This window comes from Trachymyrmex septentrionalis, unplaced genomic scaffold, assembly GCF_001594115.1.
Source record: "Trachymyrmex septentrionalis isolate Tsep2-gDNA-1 unplaced genomic scaffold, Tsep1.0 scaffold37, whole genome shotgun sequence".
NCBI lineage: Eukaryota > Metazoa > Arthropoda > Insecta > Hymenoptera > Formicidae > Trachymyrmex > Trachymyrmex septentrionalis.
Genome location: NW_017305536.1, coordinates 3,537,757 through 3,564,967, shown reverse-complemented (window position 1 = coordinate 3,564,967; position 27,211 = coordinate 3,537,757). Strand labels below are relative to the sequence as shown.

The window sequence follows — 27,211 nt, the reverse complement described above, 5'->3', positions numbered from 1 at the left end:
GGGGGGGGGGTTGGCTAATCGATACCTTCTCGGGGGAGGTGGAAGAAAACTCCACTTCTCCGTTACGATACATTCGCGATGTATTCCAATATAATTCCCGGGAGCCAAGGATCGACGGGAGAGATTTGTGGCGCGCGTCGCATCGCGTCGCGTGCAAATCTTTTTACGCGTGCAAGCGAATACGAGATGCAAGTGTGTTATCTCTTATCGCGAGCCGCAATTTCGATGATGCATCGCCGCCGGTATCGCCCTGAGCGTTTGCCCTTCCACTGCGATAAACGCGAGATTATTCACTCTCTCTTTCTCTCTCTCTCTATATCTTTCTCTCACAAATCGCTCTTAAAGCCCCATCCTGGATATACTCTTTACGAGAGAAAATCACTCTTTATTAAGCGCCCTTCGACGTGATACCGGCTTGTCGCTTTGCCGCCGCCGTTGCTTTGAAGTGCCTCTTCGAGTATCTTAATGTACCTTTCCTTCGAGAATGTAGTCTTTCGCGCGTCACTAACAAGAAAAATGACGCTCCAAAAAGAAAGCAATTTTGCCGGGTAGATTACTAAATGTGACATCAAAGTATGAAAGATTAATATAAATTCACATAACACTAATTTGCGTCTCTTTATTAGTCGCGCCTGTTCTTTTTCGCTCTCGCAAACGCAATATGAATAATTATTTATAAAAGATCCAAAAAATTTTTTTTTAATACAGGAATACGTGGTATTATGGCAATTTACATTTTATAATTTGATTAATAATTTGGTTAATATTTAAACTTAAAACTTCAAAAGCTTACTCTCTGAATCTGAATCAGTGAATAGTCACTAATTACCCAATGACATACTTGGCACTGATAATCAGTGAAGTTCAACTAAAAAAGAAAGAATATTTGAGCATTATATTGTATATAACTAAAATACTGATATTTGCATACTAATTTCAATCTTCCAATACTATATTCATTGAATTTAAACATAAAACAAGGTTAGTTAGATCACATAATAAAGATTAACTAGGTTAGAAATCTGACATTTAATTCACTGATTACCAATGGCATACTTGGCACTGATATCAGTCCACCGATTCAGATTTAGAGAATAAGAGTAAAAACTGCATTGAAAGAGAATCTGATAATAACTATAATACCAAACATTGATTAAAATAATTCCAATCAAATATTCAGTTAATATAACCAAAAATAATGTTACTTTCCTAAATATTTAGTAGGTACGTATTTACGTACAACTAAGTTGGCTATATTATTATGTTTAGTAAATATTTAGGAAAGTGAAATTATTTTTGGTTATATTAACTGAACATTTAATTGGAATTATTTCACTCAACATTTGGTAGATATTATTAGATTCTATTTTTAAGCATTATAATAAATGCTAATTGTGTAATATTAATATTATGACAATGAGCTACTAAAATATAATATCATAAATAAAATAACTAGAATCATCACTAAATAGAAATATCACGAAGGGCTATTATATTTATACTAGCTATACATAATGCCACTTTTTCCTTTAGCAAAGCTTTACGTAAATTTCTAAATAATTATTTATATTTAGTCTTTTAGCGTTCAAATATTTAATAAAAAATTAATCACTGTATCTTGTGCCGTTGTTCCGCAAAATTTTTAATGAAACACTCATTGTAACTCGCATAATCCACATGTTAATTGAAGCGTTGCTTTCTCCCTCCTTCGTCCAAACGGCATCGAAAGGAAAAGCTTTATCCAAGGGCTCAAATACGGTATACAAAGACTTATTTCGTTTCTGAGACGGATATTTTCTCTCTCCCGGAGTACGGCAGAGAGGTCGACAAATATTTCCCGAGAATTTATTCCGCCAGAGTAGATATACTCATGCTCGTGGACCGATACGATTGGTTGGAATCGTCGAACTCCAAGATCTCTTCACTTGACCCTGCTTGTTATGCGCGCGCGTAATACATTTCTTCCTTCTTGGCTGCACGTCCAGAAGTGTCGTTGACCGGACAGCATCAGACTCTGTCGTATTTTATTTATATACAAATTTCGACTCGGATAGTCGATCGAATTAAAATATAGTTTCGTATATTTATCATTCATTAATTTAAAAGCGCTACAGTAATTAGTCCACGATTGAATGATTTATGCAGAAGTTTTCGACAAATCTCAATTATATCCTAAAAATATTCATTAAATGTTTCGAGAGTCTTTCAATTATCAATGAATCTTTAAATGCCAACCGACAGTGAAGTATTAAGGTACTTGATATGTAAAATTTTTATTACAATGTAAATTTTATTATAATTTATTCAGAAAACAAACAAAAATATGTGTAAAAAATATGTGTATTTATATTTATTATCTATAAATATAAAATAGTAACTCTTTTAGATTTATTTAGTATTAATCTTTGGGAAAAAAAAGCAGGGTATTAAGGACTTAAGGACAAAAAATTTGATTTTTTATCAATTTCACGATTAAAATTGATTTTGTTGATAACTAATATCAATTTATCGCTTATTAATGATTTCCCTCACGCTTAAATCTCACAGATAATAAATGCTATAATATTAGCGGTTTGATTTGTCTAGCCATCGAGAATCGTGAATCGCATCGTTGCACCCAGTTAGAACATAGAGAGATGTTGCGAGAGAGATATTACGTGGCTGTAATGTCCGGATTTAACCCCACCACATATGTAACGCCGAATAATTTAGTACAATTCGATGCAGTTGCATAATGCACTTTGTTCCGATTCACACGTCGTCCTTATCACACGCGGATATGAATTGCGATAATAAATATATCATGGAGAAATTAATTGATAATGTACACACCGCTGTGAAAATTAATAACAATTGCATCAATTATTTCGTCATTAATTTTCACAAGTCCTATTATTATAATGGACGTACGTAAACGCAGCTTGTACTTTTAACTACTGTTACCTTTTATCCACTTTTTTTACGTAGAACAGTTAGTATGTGAAAATTAGTTAAGAAAAGAAAATGAAGCGAGAAGAAATGGCGCTAAGCATTTCCAACTAAGTCGACACGGTTAAAAATTGATTAAGTAAAGGCGAATTAAAAGCGAGATTTTCACAGTAATCCAATAAGTATCATGAAGATCCGTACGTCGCGATTAGATTCACGCTGCGACGAAACTTGTGTCGCCTTTCAAAGGGGGCTTAGAGAGCCTTAGAAGTTCAAATGCGATTACAGAGGCATCGACTCAGCGAACGTTGCTCGTTAGCTTTCTGATCTTACACGGTGTAATCTTTCACTGTATTCGCTCATCAGCCTCTTTCGTTCTCTCCAATTCGTCCCAGTCGTGTAGATAAACGATTTAAACGTGGACGAACTCAGGAGGAAAGCAAGAACTAAATCGTTCGCGATTGCTATTTTCTTTGAAAACTGTTTTCCCATAAGTACTGAAACTTGAAGAAAAACTGTTTTTCTCCTATAAAATATTTCTTTCTTTCTTTTATAATATCAATATCACAATCTTACTAGGTTCTATGAATGAAAGAACAGACGAAATTTATTGTCTATAGATGCGTCATTTTCTTTCTTTCGTTTCCAATCATAGAAAAAACAGTATAAAAGATATTTCTTTATTACTTTAAACTATTTTATTATTTTCAGCTTATGCTGACTCAAGCTTGTCTCAGTATTTTAGTGTATGTTTTTCTTATTATGTATTCATGCACTGAGAGAAAACTTTTTGATATTTGTAACTATAATTACATATTACTATAATTATATATGATTACAACTACTATAGTGTTAGTAATAATAACAATGTATATAGTTCCATCAATCTCCAAATATATAGTAGTTGGCAACAGAAAATGACTATAATTATAATTATTACAACTACAAAAATAGTTCAAATAAAAAATTATTCAAATGACTACACGCATAATTATAGTTGTTTGAATCACATTTTATAATAATTTCAACTATTTTTTAGTTATACTAACTATAATTATAGTCATTTTCGATTGCCAACCATATTGGTTGATAGAACTATATTCATAGAGTCATTATTAATATTACAGTAACCATAATCATAATTATAATATATAATCATAAATATAGTTACAAATACCAAAAAGTTTCTTTATCAGTATACGTTTCGCTTTAACTTTTTCTTGTTCGCCAATTTTAAATCGATACGATAGATCACTGAAATGTTGGCGAAATTTTTTGTGATTTCACCGAGTCGAAGTTCGCGAACCACGAAGTCCCTGGAAAATGAGAGGACGATAACAAACCTATTCGACCAGCTCATACATCGACATAGTTCTCATTTTTCTTTTCCACTGCGAAACGAATCGCTTTTGAAACTCATCATTGTAACACGCCGGTAACTCGATGGTAACGAGTTTGTAAAATAGGAAGGTGACCACCGCACTGAACGGACTTTGGAAATTGGATAACATTTTACAACGTAAGAGGGTAGAATTGAAAGCTTGATCTTCAGTAAGACAATTGTAGGATAAAGAATAAGTCATTTAATTTCAATGGAAAATAAAAATAATAAAATATAATTTTGTAAAAAAAATATAAATTATAAAACACATTTTTCGCATCTTATTTCTATTTTGTTTTTTCTGTTCTATTTCCAGTTTCTTTTCATGTTTTCGTGTTAGGAATTATTAATATCTTTCGAGATATTAATTTTAATATCTTGAATGGTGTTGAATTATTTTAAATTTTAATTGAAGATTTTAATTTTAGTTATGTTGTAATCAGGATTTTCAGGTTTTTAAATAATATATTTGGCAATAGTGTAAAATTTATATATATATATGTGTGTGTAAAATATATGTTTGTTATATAAAAGAAACAATATTTTCGCATATTTATAGTTAACTACGGTAAGTAGCCAATAATCGACCGTTCCTTTCGGTCGTGTACGAGAGTAGCCTAACCCCTTGAAGAAAAATCTCTTTATATCGCAACAAATTCCGCAGTCGAAAGTTTAGTTCGACGCCACCGGCAGTTTCTCTCCTTCCATCCCTTCCTCCCCTACGGCCATCCATGCACTTCCATCGAGTTCCCGAAGAAAAATCCACGCGAAGCAAAACAACCCCGCTGCTTTCATATCGCGACACTCTGTACATTTATCTAGAAACAGGCTGCGTGGATGTGGTACCAAGAGGAAACGTGTCTGGCATATCCTGTCCTGTAGTTGTCGGCAACTCTCCACCGTTGGCATTCTCTTTTCCTCTCTCTTTCTCTCTTTCTCCCATCCTCTCCCTCTCCGCTCGTTGACTCGACAACTACAGCATCCCCGATGGTCTTTCCCATCGGCCTACCCTACCATTCTGCCCTCCTCTCTTGCAACCCTATCGCCAAACTCCCACGAGTCTCTGTTTTTGTTTACTTGGCATCGATATCATACGCTCGCGGGGTTTGAGCACTGACTGTACTGAAAATCAGCTATCGCGTTGGTCTCTTCGTAGTCAGACCATCCCTATTCTCTCGCCCCGTTGATTCTTCCCGGCGTGCCTCCATTTTCGCTTTTCCTGCCTTTGTCTTCCTTATCATCGTGGAGGAACACGCAGAGAGGACGCATCGACATCCTCACCGTGTGTCTCGATTATTTGCTCGCGGCGTGTACGTGTTGAGTGTTAGTATGCTCAGGCTGATTTTTGTTCTTTTATTTGACAGAACGAAACAATATTCTTTTCTACTAGCGCTGGCAAACTTATTGAAACGTTACTCTACGAGACTGCAGCATTTGCTCGCTCACACATGACGGTAACTTCGAGAGACACGGCGAGTCAAGAGATTTAAAAGTTGATTACTACTTATCATACGCTGAATATTCATAAATAAAGCGAAGTTGATATTAGCGAAGTACATATACAGGCAAAGGGTATCGTTTTCCTTCCGTGTCCATGCAATTTAACGGGTCGAGTCGCGAACGTACGGAAAACGCGCGAGGGCGGAACAGGATGACGTGCATCGCGGAAACAAGAGTGCAGCATTTGATCCTGCTGCATATGCATACGACATATTTCGAATATGCAAATCCACGGCGCCGGCAATTTTCTTCTCCTGATCGATGTTTCACAAAGCATCCCAAATGGCGTCTCATCATTCATCGCTCGCGTCGAATGATCCTTCACGCGTAGTTACGAGGCAGCATAAAAATCTGCATGCAAAATGACAATGCGCGATACGTAAAACGTTGAAAATATAGCTTGTTGACGGCTATCTCACGGTTTACAACATCGTTTCCCAGTTTAATTTCGGGCGTTATCTCTATGCATAGCTGATATACCTCAGCAGAGAGGAGGGCCCGCTATGAAATTTAACCTATGATATGGAAAAAAAGTGGGAACTATTTTCGCGATAATAATATCCGATAAAACATTACGCATTGTAAAAAAAAAACAGAACAGATCAAAACACGCGGTTCGGTTTTACGTGAAACTCGAAGCCAATTGAAATGTCGAATGTCTAAACGTATAAAACTTTGACTGCGGAAACACATCAGTTTCTCCAATCAGTTTTTCCAATCATTACATTTGTTTAAAGTAATGATAAAGATAATATCGTCAGAGAGAACTTTTACGTAACGATAAAAGCAAGGTACCCTGCATTAAAATATTGCAGCGAAATAATGGATGCAAGTGCTTAATTGCAAACTGACGAAATTCGGAAAGAGAAGCAGTAGAACTAGCAGGGAATCTAACGTGAACGAAATATTTATGCATGGATCACGACTGAACGCGTACTTTCGCGCTGTCCCTTTTACTTCCCGGTCGTGGTAGTCCGTCTGAAAGGATCCTGCAAAGCAAACGGGACTCGTCTCCATGCAAATGCGATGCGGACCGGAGGACGCACAGGTAGGAAACAGAAACGATAATAACGCGAGGTAGAAACAAACTGCAGTGTAACTCTTCCGACTGCGAGAGTTCGAAGACGTTGCAACGCTTGCAACGACGACGAGTAAATCGAGACAAACTGAAGCGAACGAAAACTCCACGGAAGAATCGTTTAAGCGTGCATTTCACGGATTAATGATTCTTACAAATTTGTGCAAATGAATTTCGTCTTTCCACACTTTGTGTCGTCTACATTTCGCTATAATCCCGGTATACATCCTTAAAATAGCGCTAGACTCTATATCAATTTACTGCAATATTAATTACAAACAATAAGGTATTTGGCACTAAATATATGCACTGAAATGTGTACACATTTATCCTGTTTTAATTCAATTAATGATAATTATTTGTATTTCAGTAATGTATTATCATTACCACTTATAATTTACTGCGTATTATCAGTAAACAAGTGATTATTTGTAATTAATTACTCCAATTGCTTTAAATTGATAGTAATCAAAATTACTAAACTACGAATTATTTGTTTCGACAGATAAATAAATAAAATATATAATTAAATATAAAATTTACACGTTAATTTAATTTCATATTTAATTATATATTTTAATTAAAAACTTATTTTACTTAAAGATACATGTAAACAACATGTAAATTTTATTTACTCAATTAATATAATTCAATTAATTTTACAAGGATATAAATGTTCAGGAATTCGATAAATAGACTGCGATCTAATTTAATTCGAAAATTATACGCTCGTAGAAGCGAAACGAGTACGGAAATTTCCCGGCTTAAAATACTGATACATACAATTTTATTAGTTTAAATTAATATAGTGTCGCCATTACTCCAATCAATGTCACGCTTAAAATTGCCGGTGAATGACATCGAACGGATCGGATGGAAAAGTTATTCTTGCAAATGGCAGGCTTCATTCGATTGTAACAGGGAAAATATCCATTATTTTTATTTTCGACATATATACGAAAATAAATCTATATCGCGCGCAACTCCATACACTGTATATACGGCCTGCTATCAAATCGAAACGGTGGAAGATGGGAATCCGAACTACTTCCGGATCAATTTTGATTCAATAGAACAGTATCCAGCAACGCGGCAACCAGAGACGAAGGGGCTTCCCATAAAGGATGGGTGAGATGGTCGACCCGCGACTGCATAAAACTGCAATGAAATGCAAACGAGTCGTTGCAAAACGCGGCTTCCCGTTGGTTTTACGATGCGGCACGTAGATACGCTACGACGAAAGATCTCTGCATTAAATTCGCCGCCGTCTTCGAATCCGGCAAAATCGTTAAGGATCTCCCTCGTCCTGAGTTCCACTACGATAACTTTCGGGGAAAACTCGACGGGGCAAGAGAGAACGGCAGAGTTTACTCCGTTACTTCGGTACTCCGCAGGCGAAATCGCCTGCGGAGATCGACGCTAAACAGAGAGTTGCCGGACAAAGCTCTATAACGATCGTCTACGAGAAAAGAATGTTAAGAGGACTCTGTTAAAAGAGATAAAATAAGACGGTCTGACAAAACGGAATATTGCAATCACAATTATTCTTATTGCGTTAAAATTATACTTATATATCGAGAATTTATAATGCAACTTACATACATATTTACGTTATATTTTCAAAGTCAAATCGTATTTCATCGTTATGTAATAACATTTACACAACTTGGACAATTCTATTTAAAATTTTGCTAGAATTTAAAAACTGACAAATATTTCTCAAAAACGATGTTTTGCCTTAACAGTTTTGACAGTTAAAACTCAAGCAGACAGAAATAAATAAAAATATTGGTATTGCCATTTTTTTCCTATGAAAATTTCTTAGATTGTAATAAAACTTTTTTTCTCGCAAATCTGAGTTTCTGAATAACATTTCGAGAATTGCATTAAAAGGCATTATAATCAAATTTGCGATTCTAATTAAAGTGACAAAATTATATTATCAAGTTTCGATTATAGAAAACGTAAAGTGTTTGATATTGCACATTTTTTCATATTCAATCATCAAAACTCTTTTAAAACCGTAATATCCACTTTAAAAGTTTGCGAGGATTGAACCGGAACTCCATTAGTTACGTCAAATATTCTAAAAATGAGTTGCTAACCTCACAGGTCATTTCACGTGTCGGAATCTAATACCATGGCCGCGTAATGGTCTGTACGTTTTGTGCGACATGTGACAGGTGGAAAGAACGCGTTCTCGCCATTCGATGCGACATTTGGTAACTTCTTTCATCGGCGCGCGAACCGTACCCTCCATCAAAAACATTTCTCAAACCAGGAACAATTCCATTCCCGAGTGCGAATCCAAGCGTACGTCATAGTCAAACAAGAAGCATAAACCAGCAGGAGAGCGGAATGGAAAAAGAAGAAAACGACGGAAAATAGAGAGAAAGAGAGAGAGAGGAAAGAGGGATGTGACAGAGAAATTGCTGCCAACGGAAGTGCACGTCGACACGGACGAGATTTCGATCCCGAAATACCAAAGGTATTTCCCCGGGCGGTACCCTGCTGCAGTAGGAAAATGAAGTAGGCCAGCCAATTGTCCGAGGACAAGTCGGATTCGTAGAAAACTCTAAGCCGTACTACGTAAACTTTACAATTCAATATAACATACGAACTAATATCAGCTTTAGTCGCGATGACAAGTTCAGAATGTTAGAAGATAAAAGTTAGACTGATATTCATACACGATTCTTATTTTAAGATCATTTTAATTCTTTTGTTATATGTTGAGAAGAATCCGAAACGTTGGATTGGATTTATTGTATTATAATAAAATTTATTTGCACTTATGCTTGGTTCCGATTATTGTTACTAATTCAAGAAAATAAATTTAAATAATATTTTAAGATGCTAATGCGACTGTCTGATTGATTCGTAACATCTTATATATTTAAGAAGATAGTCTATTTTGGAAGGTTACAAACGACATGATTTTCGAAAACTTTTTAAAAAAAAATAAATTACTATTACAATATTATATAAATAAGTTACTATTAGTATACAATTTTCTTAGACTTTATTTATATACAAAATAGATATTTAAAAATGTTTTTTTGTGTCCATGTAAAAATCATATAATAAAGAGAGGTATGCGATGATGTGTGCGTAAGACTAAAATAGTAAACAGATATTTTTTTATATGTCCATATAAATCTGTTAATAAATGCCAAAAAAAATCGTTCATAAAATTTGAAGAAATTTGTAAAAAAAAAACATTCAAATATCAAAAAATAAATGTAATAAATTTTTAATTTATGGCTCTAAAAAAAGAATTCCTAAAAGTGGTTATAAAATCGTACTAAAAGTGAGAATACTACTCGTACATTAAGATATTAATCCCTTAAAATAATCATAAATATAAAAGTGAACTATAAATACCATAATCTTATTAATTTAATAAGAGTTACTAGTTTATAATAAATAATTCTATCAGAGACATTAGGTATATCAAACCTCTCAAACAGAACGCGTTCTCGTAAAAATTAAAAAATTACTATCTTTCTGTACAATTTATGTATTCGAAATAATTCTTGAAAAGATAAATCTAAAGAAAACTATTATTCCCAGCTTGGAGAGCGTTTCTTAAATATTTTATGTATATTTTATGAATATAGATTTCATTCAAGTTGGAAATAACAATATACTTATAAATCTCATTTAAACACAGGCGTATCCAAAATGGGCTCAGACGATGATGCAAAATCAGATGGCCTGGACACAGGAAGTATACGGCGAATACTCTGCAGAAGATAAGCTGGTTTACCAACCTTTCGATCGCTAACGTGCCGCAAATAGAACAAGAGCGAGGATTTTGAAACTTCCACAATGTTCTCTCTGTGTGAAAGCAAACAAAATGCATCGTACCGTAATACCCCGAGATTTACTGTCGGCCAGATTACGTTGTAATAGTAAATATTTTGTAATGAAAATATTAAGCAATTTTGTGCCTACAAATAATTCGTATTTCTATCATCTTTAAAATTGTTTGCAATTATTTATTTTGAAAATATATTTTATATATTGAATAAATATATGACTCACATCAGACAAATTACTAGATTTTTAATTATAATTATTACTATATATCGGACTATTTCAAATTTCTCGCTTATCTTATTTTAAACAAATCATTTTATCAATTTAGTCTGTTTTTTATCATAATTACGTATGTTCGAGCGCGTCGATGATTTTTATGATCATTCGAGAAATATTGTTTTTTCGAAAAAAAAGTACAACATCCCTGTACAAACAATTTCCCGACAAATCCAAAACAAAGAATGCGACGAAATTCAAATGATGTTCCAATCATTTTTGGTTAATTAAGCGGTCAAGGAACTCGGATACATGATGTGGAATGCAGTTATCGGGAAGTTCAATATTAGCTTCCGACAGTGAGGTGAATATTCAATGGAGACGAATGTCGGCGCGAACGAAGCTGGTGAGAGAACTTCTGAAGTCGGTTTGCCGGGATGGTACAATGTTCGTCTGATTGTCAATTTGTATTCGAGAACTGTCACGCCGTCATCTCGATACTCGTTATCAGCAACCAATGTTCTTATGTAATATTCTTGCGTAATATCTGTTCTCGTGTATATATTAAATCAGAGATTTTCATCGGAAAAATGCAATTTCTGCATTTTTCTCAGTTTTCCATATCTTTGGCTCTGTCAACATGCATTTGATGATATCATTACAGCTGGCATAACTTCAAACAAAAGCATCAATTCATTTCTCGGCAACGTCAGAAACTACGAAGCTATTTAAATTAAAATCTGTTTATCTTAAAACAATCTTGTGACAATAGCAATACGTTGTACAAATGACTTCATTGTCATATAAATTAGCATTCATGTTTAATCGAGAAATCATCCGACTTCAAACTTTATTCGAAAATCTTGTTCGAAATTTTATTAAATTTTATAAATCTTTACAATTGGATATCACGTTAAAGTAATGCTTGTCTTATTGCGGAAGCCACGCCATGTCGCGTAAAATGATAATGAAAGCGAATACAAGAGACACAGCGTGTGGAAACTGAACGACGACGGTTACGACTATCAGGAGAACGCTTCGATATTGGCTGCTAGCCCATTTCGATCCGAATATCCACTAGAGACGAGTGTCCGCACGAATAGGAAGTACGGTGGACGAAGGGGGTAGATATTAGAATAGGAGAACAGGAAAAGAGAATAAGCGAGAGAAGGGGGGAGGGGGGAGAAAGAGAGAAAGAGAGAGAGAGAGAGTGAGAGAGAGAGAGTGAGAAAGAGAGAGAGAGGATTTATCGAGATCTGGTTTATTAGCCATTAGGGAAGGACCACCTCACGGAATATTGTCTCGGAACCGCCGCATATCGGCACGAGTGTCGATTGCAGTCATGCGATACTGCGAGCTGCAACCTGCTGCAGCCTGTGTCCGAAGGGCGGAAAATTGAAATTGAGCCTCCATTGCATCGCCGCGCAACACGGTCGAATATATTCGCAACATCAGCAAATTCATCGTCGCTTATACCCCGACGAAATGTTTTATTTCGTATAATTCCGTGCGACAAAATAATTCTTTATCCCACCAATATCGCAACATTTTATGTGCTCCGAATAAATATTTCTTCCGAAATTTTGCTTGTGCGTATGTGTATGTATCAGATCTATCTTGAATGAAGTAAGTTATCAAAGAAGTAAAGAAAAAGATATATCATTATTGTCGATGTTTCAGCTTGAATTATTTTTTATGAAAAATTTTTGTTTCATTAAAGAATGCCTTCAAAATATTTGAAGAGAGATTTTATCCGGTAAAAGATTTTATCCTAAGCACGTATTTTAATCAAGTAGCTCTTATATAACCTTATACTTTTTTAATCTAAAGACAATAAGAATGAAGTCTAAAGGGCCATACAAATTTCTAAGAAAAGGTACTTTTAGCGATTGAAACCGCACGAACACGTAGATATCTGCAGACGTGGATTAAGCCTTTAAAGCATTTTATTACGCGGACATAAATTCCCTCTCGGAACAGAGCCATTGTTGCAGGAAATGTGTGACGAGGAAGAAATGCTGAAAGCAGAAAAGCAAGAACGACTGCAGAATCAATATTGGTCGCTCCTGATATTTGTTTGGGGATGCGACTGGGAACCGGATTGCGCGTCGGAATCTGGCAACAGAATGAAAAGGACACAATTTCAATCGATTCGGAACAGGGATCCTTTCGTTTAATCGAAAACGTCGCCGTTCTCCGGCCGTGAGGTACCAATATTGAGAAAGTGAGTGGCGAATAACTGCACAACGGGAAAGAAATATCTCAATCGTATTACACATTATATATACATTTATATGATAAAGTACGTAGACATAAGATACTCTTTTCATGAGCCAGACACTCTGGAATGTCTACATTCGTTCGTATCTACAGTGGTGGTCATAAATTTTGTACAAGCAAATTGCCATGTGATATGTGCCACGCATACGATGAGAAATAACAAGTTAGATAGGAATATACGATGAAATTACGTATTAAATATGGAGAAATATGTTTGGTTGAATTAATTCTAATGGAAAATGAACGATCTAGAATTCTGGTTAAATCTACTAGAATTCTAGTTGATAACATACTTTCAGGATCTCCTTGGTTAAATCTAGTAATCTAAAATTCTACTCTCTAAAAGTGAATCAGCGTAAGTTATGGTTTCTACAGATTGAATCTGCAGAAAATCATAATCTCTAAAAGTGAATCAGTGTATTTTATTAATGCAAAATAATAAATATTCGCTGATGATTACAGTTATTAAGTGTACCACTAAAGTCAGTAATAATACACTAATTCACTTTTAGAGAGTAGTAGATTTAACCTAGCAGACATAAATCTGGCCAGACATAATCAGAATTCGTTCATTTTTCACTAAAACATTTTACTCCATGAAGAAATAAAATAAATACAATATAATTTTTAAAAAGGTAGAAAAAACTTGGAATATATCTAGGTACATATTTTAAACGTCAATTGATCTGTCGCAGCCCACTATAGCGCAATAAAGATGGAAGATATAGACATTTACTGCTGCCTCTGATTACTAATGAGTTGCTTTATACCCGAATATATCGCTGCAAAAGCATTTCGTCAAAAGCAATTGCAGTGCCAAGTTTGAATGGATATTCATGCTTGTTCCTGCGTGTTGAAAATGAAGGAAGCTTTTACATCACCGTTAATGTACCTCGGTGTCCTTACCGAGAAATACACACAATCCGTAACAAAGAAACTGCCAAAGTGGGTTAGTGAAACGAGCGGGGAAACAAGGAGCTACCAGCCGCGCTGAGAATGGCTGGAATTGATAGCGATCTTAATTAAAATTAGAGGGTTACCGGGCCCGGCGTCGCGTAACGCTTTCGTGAATCAGCCTCGGTCAGCCTCCCCCGTTCGCGTCGTTCCTGATTTGCATAACAGTAAAGATCCCGGGGATCACACTTTATACACCGAGAGGTGCGTTATGTGGCCGTTACTTTACTCAATTTCATTAACGCGATGTCCACCATTCACGAATCCGATCAACGTCCAGCGCAATTCATCCTGAGATTATTGCACTGTCGTATAATCTTTCGAAACATTCTTCATAACTTTCTTCATATTAATTGTAAGCTTCATAAATATATCTCAATATGCAATAAATGCACTTTTGGAGATATTTTTTTAAAAACTGCATCGTCTTTAAATATTAAATAACACGATTACTTATAAAAGTGGAAAAATAACTAATTAACTGATTAACCAATAATTGATATCACAACTCAATAATAAAAAATAATTAAATCGCACTGCATACGAGTTATTAGTATTTCTAAATATGGAAAAAAGTAATTCTTTACTTTTTCATAAATCAAATTAAAATTTATATGCTTAATAATGTTGTATACGTTAAACACTTTCATTTAAAGTAATTATCAAAAAATCTAGATCTGAGGTTTATTCAATAACTTTCAAAACATTATAATTCATTTTTGCTAGAAAAAGAGAGAAGAGAGAGAGTTTAATTTATTTGTTTATAATTTATTTATTTTATAATTAGAGAAGGCGTGGATATTGTATAAATTATAGGATGTGATATATTATCTATTTTTTGTAGGTACGACAAATTAATTTTAAAAAACATACATTTAATGAATGTTACACGTAGTATTTAAAAATTTAGGATCAAAAAATTTTCAGATCAAAAAATAGATCTGAAAATAATTTTGTTGATTTATCACAATAATTATATATAGAATGTTCAAGCTGGTTGCTAGAACATTAAAATTTTTTACAGCGTTGCTCATCATGCTTGAGATTTCCATATAATTATTTTAATGGTTAATTAAAATTATTTTTAGATCTGTATCTAAGCTGTGTTCCAAAATTTACTACAAATACTGAAAATCTATAGTTTACGTCACGTGCACTAGATTTTCAATATTGGCAGTAAATTTTGGAACACAGCCTTTATTACATATTTAGATACTTCAGCAAAATCATTCATTTCGTGTAATATATTTATAACAAATCAATTATTTTTCTCTTAGCTTATAAATAGCAATTATTTATTAATTTGCATAATAACGTTTTCAATTATTGCAACATTTAATATTTCGTTGTTTCACGTCTCGATTAAGAACTTCGGGTGTGTTCTCGTAATGGGAGGTAATATCGAGGACAAGTTTAACGTAAGACGGATTCTAGGGAATGAATTTATAGCTGTGCTATCGGCACTTCTCCAGCTGCTTTTGATTCGCCGTAATTAGTAAAGTGCTATGGTACGTATTAATACTTCAGCGAACCTCTGAATACTTGGCTCAAGGAGGTTTCTAGACTAACATCTTTTCTGTCTTTAGATAGCAGTATCGATATGCAGCAACTTTCTTTACGCTTTCTACGTAGTTTCGCATATTTGCCTATTCTTCGACAAGAGAATAGAGTTTCCCCCAGAGTCATTCAGCACATCAAGCATTCAAGAGTGATGCAATTTATTTACTTGGATTTTCACTTCTGTGTGATTTATGTATAATTCTATTCATAACGCCACGGAAAAATGGCAAGTCAAAGTTCGTTAAGATCGATCGTCAGATGAAATTTTACCGCTAATACTGGCGAATATATCGCAGCGATGAAAAAAATATTCAATCAACTGTACGAGAACATGTACGCTAACTAAATTATCACGCGGAATTTTTTCATTAATCATTATTGCAGTAATAATTCTGACTACCTTTTTTTGAATCCGTAGCAAATCTACAAACGAGAAAATTTTCACGAACATGCGAAACGCCTAGCGACTCGGTTATACATACCGAAGTTTTTTTCATGAATTAATTGTTACGCGAAATTCTGCCGCTAATCACTCTCGTTCTGACTGCTCTCTTTTCCCTGCATTTTTTCCAACATTTCAAACTCGCAACTACTCCACCCATTAAAAAAATGCCATTCGAAGTACACATGCAGTGGTAACATGTTTACATCAGAATTTCTCTCATACTTAGATGTAATCGTGACAATGATGTCTCTCACGCTTGATTGCCAAACTCCATTCGGAGATATAAAGCGTGAAACTATGTCTACGAATCCGGCAGAGATTCGGTAAACTACTCTTGGCACGTGAATCCGGGAAGAAACGAAGCGTGACCGAGAAGATGCCCTCGCACGTACGCCAATGGAGCTGATATTCCTCTTTGTCTTGCACGATAAAGATGATAATGCCGTCGAGGCTCCGACGTGTCTCGGCTCTGATCTACATGTTATTGGCTAGCTAAGTTGTCACTGAGATGAGTTTAATAACATAGCTATACAAGATGAAAAAGCTATTTCCTCTCCGTGAGCGTATGTTTTTTATTTGTATTTTGGAAACAAATATAAAAATATTATTTACTTTAATATATATCACGTAAAATTGTTTTAAGCAGTTTCGAGCAGAGAAGAAAGTTAGCATTTCGACAAAAGTACACTTATTAACGTACTATAATTATTTAGTAATTCACCGAAAATATTTTATTTTTCCCTTGTATCATTTTTTCATCGTTACAATGTGATTATTAAGTATATTCATTTTTATGAAAATTTGCAAATTTTTGAATTAATCAATATTAACAAACGAGAAGTACGCAATGTTTTCGTTATCAATTAACAACTATTACCTACGCTCTGTTTACACGTTCGTCGCATGTATAATATCCCGCGTTTGCTGACATTATGTTGTGGTATTACATTAAATTAAATTATACATTATGCATCAGCTCCAAAGGCGAAATTGCGGAGAAACAGGCGAGTAGCTCACAGCAAACCCCTCAAGCACCAACAATCATTGTTATTGCAGATCCGCCTTACCTAATGACATGAAAAGCCCTTTGAGACGAGATAATATGTTAATCCGGATAGCAGGTTGTAAGTCGACGTCCGCATCCATTCGCGTTATCCCCCTGTGGCACTTTCAAACATACCTACAGGGCGATTCAACTTTCGCGAATGTAAATTAAGTGTTAACATTCTAAAAAATTCTGAAAATTGAAAAAATTCCTTTTCATCACAATATCATCGAATTTATAGATACATTGTAACAGCAATCAAATGCCGTTTGCTGCGTTTAACTTATTTATACGGACAAAATAATTTTGCTTGATTATCTAAAAATTCAACTGGATACAAATCTAAAAATAATTTTGTTCATGTTGTGGATCCATTAAAATAATTATGTGAAAAAGACTCAAACATAATAAAACCAGTGTTGCAAAATATTTGATATTCCAGCGGCTAACTTAAGGGCTAGGTCTACATAATTATTTTAATAGTCTGACAAAATTATTTTCAGATCTGTACCTAGTTACATTTTTAGATATTTTAACAAAACCATCCTTTCCGTGTATATTTTTTAAGCAAAATCGTAGTAAATTTTATGCTAAATATTACTTTTCTCAAACATTGCACAACCGATCGAACACAAATTGTTTTCATACTTTCCATATATTCTTTGATCTTTTCATCAAGTGTATCTGATTTATACTTGATGATACTTTACTTTACATTTTTTAATGATTAATGAAGCGGCAATAGATCAATTCCATTGTCTGACGTAGAAAAATTGAATAATCTTAGAAATGCGAGAAGAAACAGATTTTATCGTCTATAATTTTATGCGCTAATTAGAAAAGCAGAATGAAAGCTTCTCTCAGTTCTCTCAGCGTCTGTCGAAAATGATATCGCTCTGTATAACATGCAGGATAATCGGACAAACGCGATACGGACGATAGAGGACCCATGCCTTTCAATGGCGGGAACTAATAACACAACTCACAGAGTTTCGGCGACATACGCGTCTCTTCCCGCACCGTGGGAATTCCCCATTGCGAACCCGTCGTTAATAATTCATGTAGCCGACGCGACGTTATGTCTAAACTGTGGATCCTCGCGTATAAATGATACCTTTCGGTGACGATCGCGTAACCGCGCAATGAGACAAAATCTATCGGAAACCCAATGCAAATGCAACCTAAAGACCCGGCGGCTACAATATATCGAACCGGGAAACTGGGCAGCTTGTGTTGCATTGTTCGCCACAATATCTCTACTCATTCTGATAGTTAATTTTGTACTCGCAGCTCCTGCAGGTAGTCTAACCTTAGATTTCATACATTTCCGAAGAATTCCCCTTCCCATCTTTCCACAGGAATGTTCGATATTGAGCTCACGTCAATATTCCAGCCACTACAAGCAATCATGGCCTTAATTAGATTGCCGAAAGTAACAGGCAGGCCTCATTAGCGCGTTGCGATCTCACGATATCATAAATGTACATACATTAACTCTTTCAGACCCGATATTAATGGAATGCTAAAGTTTTTTTTTTAATTCAATCCAAGAGTATTTTAATAAGTAATTCAGAATAAAAAAGTATTTTTTTTTTTTTTTCAAAACTACCGCCAGAATTGCTAAAAATAATCAGCACGACATATTTCCGCCAAGTAATGTGCTGATAGCGATAATTAAAATTATTTGAAAAATGTTTGTAAGGCGGAACAACCTTTAAAAATAATTTATTCGTATAGAACTCGAGCGGAATATGAAATATTGTCAAAAATGCCCAAAATGATGTCGTAATATTCGATGGCATCTGGTACTTTAGAGGAAGGTTATGCTGGAACGTAAAGTTAACACGGCATTTCTACCGTTTTTTACGATTTTGCCTTTTGATCAGCATCTCATAATCTACAAATGTCACAGTTTCAGCCAAAGCCACTTATTCCGTACGATTTCTACGAGAACCTTTCAATGGATTACGTCTTTAAATTTGATGTACATTACAATGTATAGAGTATTAGAAGAAGTGAACACTCGGAATATTAAATATTCGACAATTCAGCTGTTCTTCTGTAGACGATACCGTTAATGTACGCGCGATCGTCCGTCAAACGTTTCCGGCAGGCTGGAATTTCGGTCGCGGCGATTAAATTATTTCGAACGCAGCTTCTCGTCATTTGAATAACAATAAACGACCATCACGCTATGTACCTTTGTGAAAGCACGATATTGGAAGAGAAGCGACCGGACGGGAGTATCGATGTCGCACGCGGTGACGCGCCGGAAGCCGAATGCGCTAATTGAATCGTTTTGTGTGTCGTTCATGCCGACACTGGGCGAATTTAACGGCCGATTACGCACTATGCCACTGAACAGGAACGTAATATCTCGCGCGTGCACACCCACGCAGACCGAATGAGACTGATGGTACCGTTCGTTTTCCACCGCGAACTCGTATATTCGATCTCTTGTCTCATCGCGTCAAAGAAGCGGCAGTCACATGTTTGCGAATCATCCGCATGGATAAATTTAATCTATGACATTTTTTTTTTACACAGGCATGTTCTAATTATTCAACGAATATATTAATATCGAGCTCAATCGCATTTCCTCCCTCAAAAGAAAAATTAATTTTGCTGCAGTTAAAATACACTGACTTGAAGGTAAACCGTGTGACGCTATGAGTTGGGACTACTGTTATCGCTTTTACTACGATTGTTATTTTTTATACACTTTTTATTATTTTTTGCTTTCGATTTATTATTTATTTTATTAATCTTTTATATGCGTTCAAAAAGCATCGCTATGTGATAATATATTTCACGATTCGAAGCCAATACAATTTTTAATGTACATACTGTTATTTTAGTTTGTAATAAAAATTTTTCCAGGTCATAAATCCAATTGATCCGCTTCATGTACATCGGTGATGAAATAAAATTTCTAATATGCCGTTTTTTTTCCGCTCGTTACACGTCCATATTTTAAACATGTAAAAATTTCATTACCAATTACCAGCCATCAATCAATGTTCGCCGCATCATAAATATTTAAATGTCGATAATTTTTTCAGCATAGATTATGTCATATCACGGTATGTCGAGCACCGTATTACCATCAATGCAAAACGCGTCACCCATGTAATAATGCATATGAGATATTAGCGGAAATCGGTATAAACTAAATGGTTTCTCTACACGCTTGCACGCTCTTATGCACGCGAATTATGCGTGTGTCGCCCGCATGGAGCTTTGATGCTACGCACGAACCGCATTATTGTACAAACGTTTAATTTACGACAGGCTGTCGATAAAGGAATATCATTAGATGTAAGCTCAAGTTAGCCAACCGAATATCGCTAAAATTTAAGTCATCAAAATTATACCGTAATATCGATGGCATGGATAATCGTGAGTGATTCGTATCTCTGTGAAGGCATACCATCAAAATTTAATTAATAGAGTTCTGATTCTTCCTTAAAGAGTTCTAGAGTTGCTGATACGTTTCGAAAAGATGATTAAATACAAAAGAATAATTGAAACTATTCCAATTTCACGTTTCCGCGATACAAAAATTAGTAATAACTTTTTGATTTCAAGTAAGAGTGAAAAAAGTTATAATACTTTTGATAGAATTCTTGTAGCGCTATCTAAAGTCTATTCAACAATGTGCTTTTTATTTCCTGTTTCTTCCTTTTTCCTATTTTTTACAGCTTGTCGTTTTGTTTCTTATCCTTTTTTTATTTTTTGTCGCCCGAGATAAAAGTTGACGAACTTTGAAAGAAACAAGAAATACAATTGTCGATAAAACGATCGCAGAAAAAGAAAAAAGCAAGAAACAAGAAACCAAGAGCACATATATTGTAGAATAGAATATGTTTAGAAAGAAATTTCTAAAAATATTTTTTTGTTTATGAGAATTTCAAAAATTTCGATTCACAAAATGAAAATAACACGTATCAGAAACTTTATATAGAATTCTTTGGGAAAGAACCAGAACTATTAATTACAACGAAATTTGATCGAAGGAAATATCAATTTCGCAGAGGCGTGATTTATTCGTTCTTTGTATTTCACGCATTGAGAAAAATTTCAAATTAAAAATTGACGAATAAGAAAATTCTGATCTTATCAATAAGAATTCTGATTATTTCAACTAGAATTATAAGGACCTAACTTTCACCAATTTCTGGTTAAATTAATCGACGATCACACAACTTGCAGAAGTGCCAACAGCAGTTTAATCTATCAGAACATGTCCGCTCTCTTCCTCTTATGAGACTAAACTGTGTTTAGTTTCTCAGTTAGCGATCAATGATTGAATTAATCATCGATTAGAGTTAATTGGAATTGGTGAAAGAGGATCTAATAAATAGATTCAACCAGAAAATATTCTAATTTGTTCATTGTTCAACCAGAATTCTAACTAATCCAAGCAGATTTTTTTTTCAGTGAGATTATACTATTCGCGTAAAAAAATTTTAAGTATTTTTTTGAAAATCATTAATAAATTATCCGCCACATATATCGAGTGTCTCGGATCAATCAAAACGTATTTTCACGAGCACTGCTCAAATTAATTTTGTTCCATGCATGAATATTGTTTGTGAACGATCAAATGTCACATCAATTCTGAGAAAAAAAAATTCGCAGAAATTCCAACTTCACAGACCTACATTAACTTTATTCGTGTTACTTGAGATCCCTAAAAATGTTTGCACTTAACACGAGACAAGTATACTTATATCGGGCACTAAAAAGAGAGAAAATGAAGATGCTATATTCTTTCTCTCTCTCTCTCTCTCTCTCTCTCTCTCTCTCTCTCTCTCTCTCTCTCTCTCTTTCTCTCAAAAAGGCAAATAACGCTAACAGACCTGTTTCTCTATTACACTTTTTTCCCCACTTTAATTCGCGGTTCATGAAACGAGCTGTATATCTCAAAGCATACATACATGTATATACATCAAAAATTGTTACGGGCCGTGTAAAATACCGCAGTGCTTAAATAAATCGTTTCTCTTCTCTCCGCAATCTATCAGTACGCGTCAGCCGTCGCACCTTCGCGCGCTGGATAATTTATTGCAGTGTGTATCGGACCGCCAACAATATAACCAATCTGATGGTCGGCAGAATGCAGTGGCCGAAGTGCCAATAAATATGGATGGAGTAGTAATAAATTATAGTTGGAAAAGACGATTAGAGCGTGCGGCTATAAATTACTGCGGATATATATCGCGAGAGCGAGACTGCGCCTTATGGCCGTCCCATATGTCCGATAATATGGATATTTTTCGGCCTTTAATCCGTTTAATCGCGAATATTCATAGTTTCATCCGTTCGCCACCGTTCGTTTTAAGCTCGTCCGTTCAGATTACGATGCTCTTCGTGCCATCGCGCCGATATCGTTATGCTATCGGCAGACACAGAATTACGATAACAACGTGATTTCTCATCTCGCCTAACCAGATTACGATGGCGGGCATACATGTGCATTAATGGACATTTTTACAATACACACATACGCAGAAAAATATCATTCTATTGCTAAGAGAAGTAATTATTTATTCATTTCAATTTAATTCCTTTTTTTTAAGTAACGGTTAACTCTTTAATGAAGAATATTTTCTTCAATATCTTAAAATATTATTTATTACAAAAATTTACTCAAAACAAGAATTTTATTTTCTCTTAAAGAACATTACAAAATTAACCGAAGGTGTGACTTTATGTAATTAAGCAAATCGTACTTGTTTTAATTTAATAATCTTATTAGGATTCAGAATGTAATTTTACATAAATTTGATGCTTGGGATGAATTTATGACAGATTTGCGAATAGATAAACTTTGGAAATATTAGAAACACATAATTATCACTTGCGTATAGTATGTATTTTTCTTGGGAATTGTAAATTTCACACGTTCTGTTTTTTATGTCTTTTTTGGTACTCGCAAGCTTAATATTGGTCAATCGCATTAATTGTTTCAGTAAAAGAGAAAGCAGGTCAAAGTTCAAAATTTTACGAGCTGTAGAATATGTTTGGTAATATTAATACACAATTGTATAAAAAATATCTTGTGATGTTCCATTGTATTAATTTCTATGTACTGAATAACGAGTAACGACTAACAGGTTTTTGTTTGTTTATAATCGTCTGTATATAAAAAATATTTTAAAAAGCGGTTTTTAAAACGTGCTTTCAATTTCATTTTTTAACAAAAAAATATGTTAATGGCATATATGATTCTAATTCGTGGAGAGAAGCTCGGTAAAATGCAAAGCAAAGAAATCGCAGTCGGGAAAAAAAATTCCTTCGAGCCGGATTCGAACCAGCGACCTATGGATGTCTCTCTCTGACCTCTACTCACACACTACAGTCCACCGCTCTACCAACTGAGCTATCGAAGGCTATGTGAATGATTTGTAATTTATCCTTCAGAAAAAGAATCGTTCCGCTGGTAATTTGGATATAAGAAACTGAATTTAAAAAATAAGGAATTAAACACAAAAAGTTGGAGAAGCTACAAAAAAAAAATGGAGAAGCATTTTTCCCTTTTTCTCTTGGGGAAAATAAGAAATTAAACAGTGAATACATGATTTCTCTTTATTTGGAAGCTAATTCCTTATTCCTAATTACTGATATTTAGTCAATTGTTCCTCTGACGTATCCTCGATCTCTTCTTGCTACAAGGAATCTTGATGTGTACCCGTTATACGCGAAAGGTGATCTAATATGAAAGTGACACCATCGCTACGACATGCACATATTTGTATACGATCGAACGCCAAGTTCTTACAGAGTGATCACACCACTGCGTTGAAGTAACATGTGCAACCTTCACGAAACGTGCATTTATTTTCTTACATACACGCAAGCATCGTCGATCATGCATGCGCTGACGTAAGCGGCTGTAATATATTATCCGCCGCGATAAAAAAAAATCTCCCCGCGAGCGAGGATCCCGTCATGTCGGAGTCGACGGAATTGTGAAACACGATCGATCTCGCGGCGGCTCGAAGCTGACCGTCCACTTCATGACATCACGTCAACAAGGTCTGCGGTCAGCAACTTCACCCGAGTGCACCTGCGTATCATTTTATCCTTGTCGTTCAACGAATACGTTAAACGAGAGGTCTATCTGTTTTCTGTAGATGAACTGTAAAAAACAGATCTCTTGTAGTGTACACTTTTGAAATGTAAAGTGCTATAGATAGATATACATTTGTCCTATTCAGTGAAAACGAGAAAATTTTAGTGCAGTCCAGTTACGAGAATAAAAAACAGGTCTAAGATTAAAATGATACATATGTGCACCTATATTCTATATTCAACAAGAGATTTTCTCCCTTCACGTAGAGATCCTCAAATAAGAGATTGGACACCGTTTAGACAATCTCCTGATTCTCCATATTTTTCAGGACTTGCTTAAGATAGAATGAGGTGCGTCGATATTTCATTCTATCTTATGCATAATCTATCTCATTCTACCTACAAGCAGGTCCCGAAAAATATGCTTTGTGCATACATATAGGAGGCGTAGCGCGCAAAGTGTGATATCAAAATTATTTTACTTGTTCAATTTTCTAAGTCTAGGCCTGAACGTATTGTATTTATGTATACAATACAGGATACTTTATTTTAAACCTATCGTTGAACAGAATATAGGAGAAGTTTCTGCACACAGAAAAATATCATTCTGTTACTAAGAAAAGTAATTACTCAATTTACTTTATTATTTTTAATAAAAAATACTTTCTTGATAAAAACTTTAAAATATATTTATTTATAGAAAAACTCATAATGTACTCCAAACAAGAATTAATTTTTTTCAAGAACATCATAAAATTAATCAAAGACTTTATATAATAAGCAAATTGAATTTATTTCATTTAATATGGTATTATTTATCCTAGAAGAAAACATGACTCTCCATTCAATGGCTACCCGTGTTGATAGTGCAATCAAAACTTTGAAGTTCGCCCAGATCAAACATAGTCATTGTCTCACTCGCCACACAAGTTGCTGCATCAAACCAAGTAGCGACTGAAGGTTGCCATTCGAATGCAAAGAGTTAAACTCATTAAAGGATTCATAATATATTTTGAATATATTTGATGCTTGTGATGAATTTATAGATAGTTTTAAAGAACTTATGAACTTTTGAAATACTTTTGAAATAATTAACAATTATTTACGTACAGCATATATTTTTCTGTATGTAAACGCGCCCAAGTTGTAAAATTCACGGACGCGCTCCCAGCTGATGCGAGCAGGTAAAGTTAGGTAACAAAATACGAGACGGCCGCACGCTCGACCATTAAAGGAGTGAACGCTGCAACACATGACAGCCCTCGCCGCGAGCCGTACCAGGAGTCCGTCGCAACGGCGAGAAGAACAACGTGGTGTCGCGACGACCGCGACGTGCGATAAAGCCATGAATCTAGAAAAGACAACGACTTACCGAAGTTGCCCAGCGTCGATCGCCGTCCGCCCTCCCGGGCCGCTCGTCACCGCACACGCCGGACACCCTCCGAGCTGAGTCGTCACGTTGCGTCACCGTCGTCGAACGCCTTCCACCTCGCTGCACCCTTACGTCCACACATATCACGCGTCACGCCGAAACGCGCACAACAAAGTCCGCGACCATCCACGGCAAACACACGCAAGATGGTGGACTAGTGGGGGTCACGTGGCCCGCCGGCGTAGCTGTCACGGCGATAAAGATACTCGCCGCGACATCTGTCGACTATCGTTGTCGAGTTGGTCATATTCGTAACTTGGCACGAAGAGTTCACTTGAGAAACTTTCACACATTCGCGTCATCGAACTGTATTAATTATGATAAATTGCATCCGTAGGTGAATATTTTCGTTATAGATGAAATAGATGTACTTCTAGGATTTCAATATTGATAGAGTTTTCAGGCCAAAGAGTTTTAACGCTTGCGAAGTACATTTCTCAAGATCGAGGACACTTTCATATTATCGAAAATATGTAATTCTGATTAAAATCACATGAATATCGAGCAAATCTTGCTATTTTTCAAAGAAAATAACGGCCGAGAGAATTTCAATTAATTCCGAATCGCGGCATAGATCTTTTCGAATTTTTGTTACGATCGCACGGAGCTCACTTGAGAAACTGTCGCACATTCGCGTCACTAAACTGTATTATTCGCAATAAACTGCATCCGGAATTAAATTTTCTGTTATGAACGAAATAAATACGCGTTTGGAGTCACGATATCATAAGAGTTTCCACATCAAACAAGTTTAAAGTTTAAAAAATCCGTTACTGATTTCGGTTTAATTCCGAGTCGCGCTGAGAGTAGGCTTATCGATACGGAAATATAAACACACGCGGTATAAACACACAGTAATGATCGTACGCAACGTTCAATATATCGCACGACAATTCCACGCACGTAGGAATCATTTTAAATCGGTAACAATCGCGAAAAATACGGAGCGACTCGAATGCGCTGTCATGGTCGCACGACGCATAATGAACTATTTGACTCGCTTGCCTCGAAAATTTAAAATTATCGAAGTGGCGCCAACGGCGGACCAATCACAGCGCGACAATTGAATGCGTTTGCAACAACTGTACTTTGTGTATGCCCATTTCCACTAACATAAGGTCTGTTTTCTGTGGCTGAACGTACACTTTTGTAAACTTAAAGTGAGATAGATATATTTATTTAAAGCGAGAAAGAGAGAGAATTCTAAAACAATCTAGTGCAGGAACAGAAAATAGACCAATAAATTAACTTTAATCTCGGTTCCACTTACTCTTTGTCTTTTTCTACTTCTAAAAATTAAAAAAAAATAATAAGATAATAAAGAGTAAGTTGAACCGAGATTTTAAAATTAATTTACATTGGTGGAAGCGAGCATTAATAAGTGCGTTCAGTTTTATGCATAATGTATTTTATCTTTGTTGTTCATCAATGTAAAATAAGAATAAAATAAACATAATTTGAGATAATAGAAAGTATCTCTAAAGAGGAAAGAA

General features: G+C 35.2%; 1 protein-coding gene and 1 non-coding gene across 2 annotated transcripts in view; both read right to left on the bottom strand.

Moving 5' to 3' along the window:
- The window catches only part of LOC108750483 (von Hippel-Lindau disease tumor suppressor), a 54,410-nt gene extending 27,992 nt beyond the window's left edge, over nucleotides 1-26,418 (bottom strand). Inside the window, exon 1 of the mRNA XM_018489944.1 lies at nucleotides 25,659-26,418. The gene's annotated coding sequence lies outside the window, so the exon portion shown is untranslated. The remainder of the gene's footprint in view (nucleotides 1-25,658) is intronic.
- Nucleotides 23,506-23,604, bottom strand: Trnay-gua. The gene is made up of 2 exons: nucleotides 23,568-23,604; nucleotides 23,506-23,541 (listed from the first exon to the last, which is right to left on the bottom strand). It is a non-coding gene; the product is annotated as a tRNA-Tyr (tRNA).
- Nucleotides 26,419-27,211: the final 793 nt, after the last annotated feature.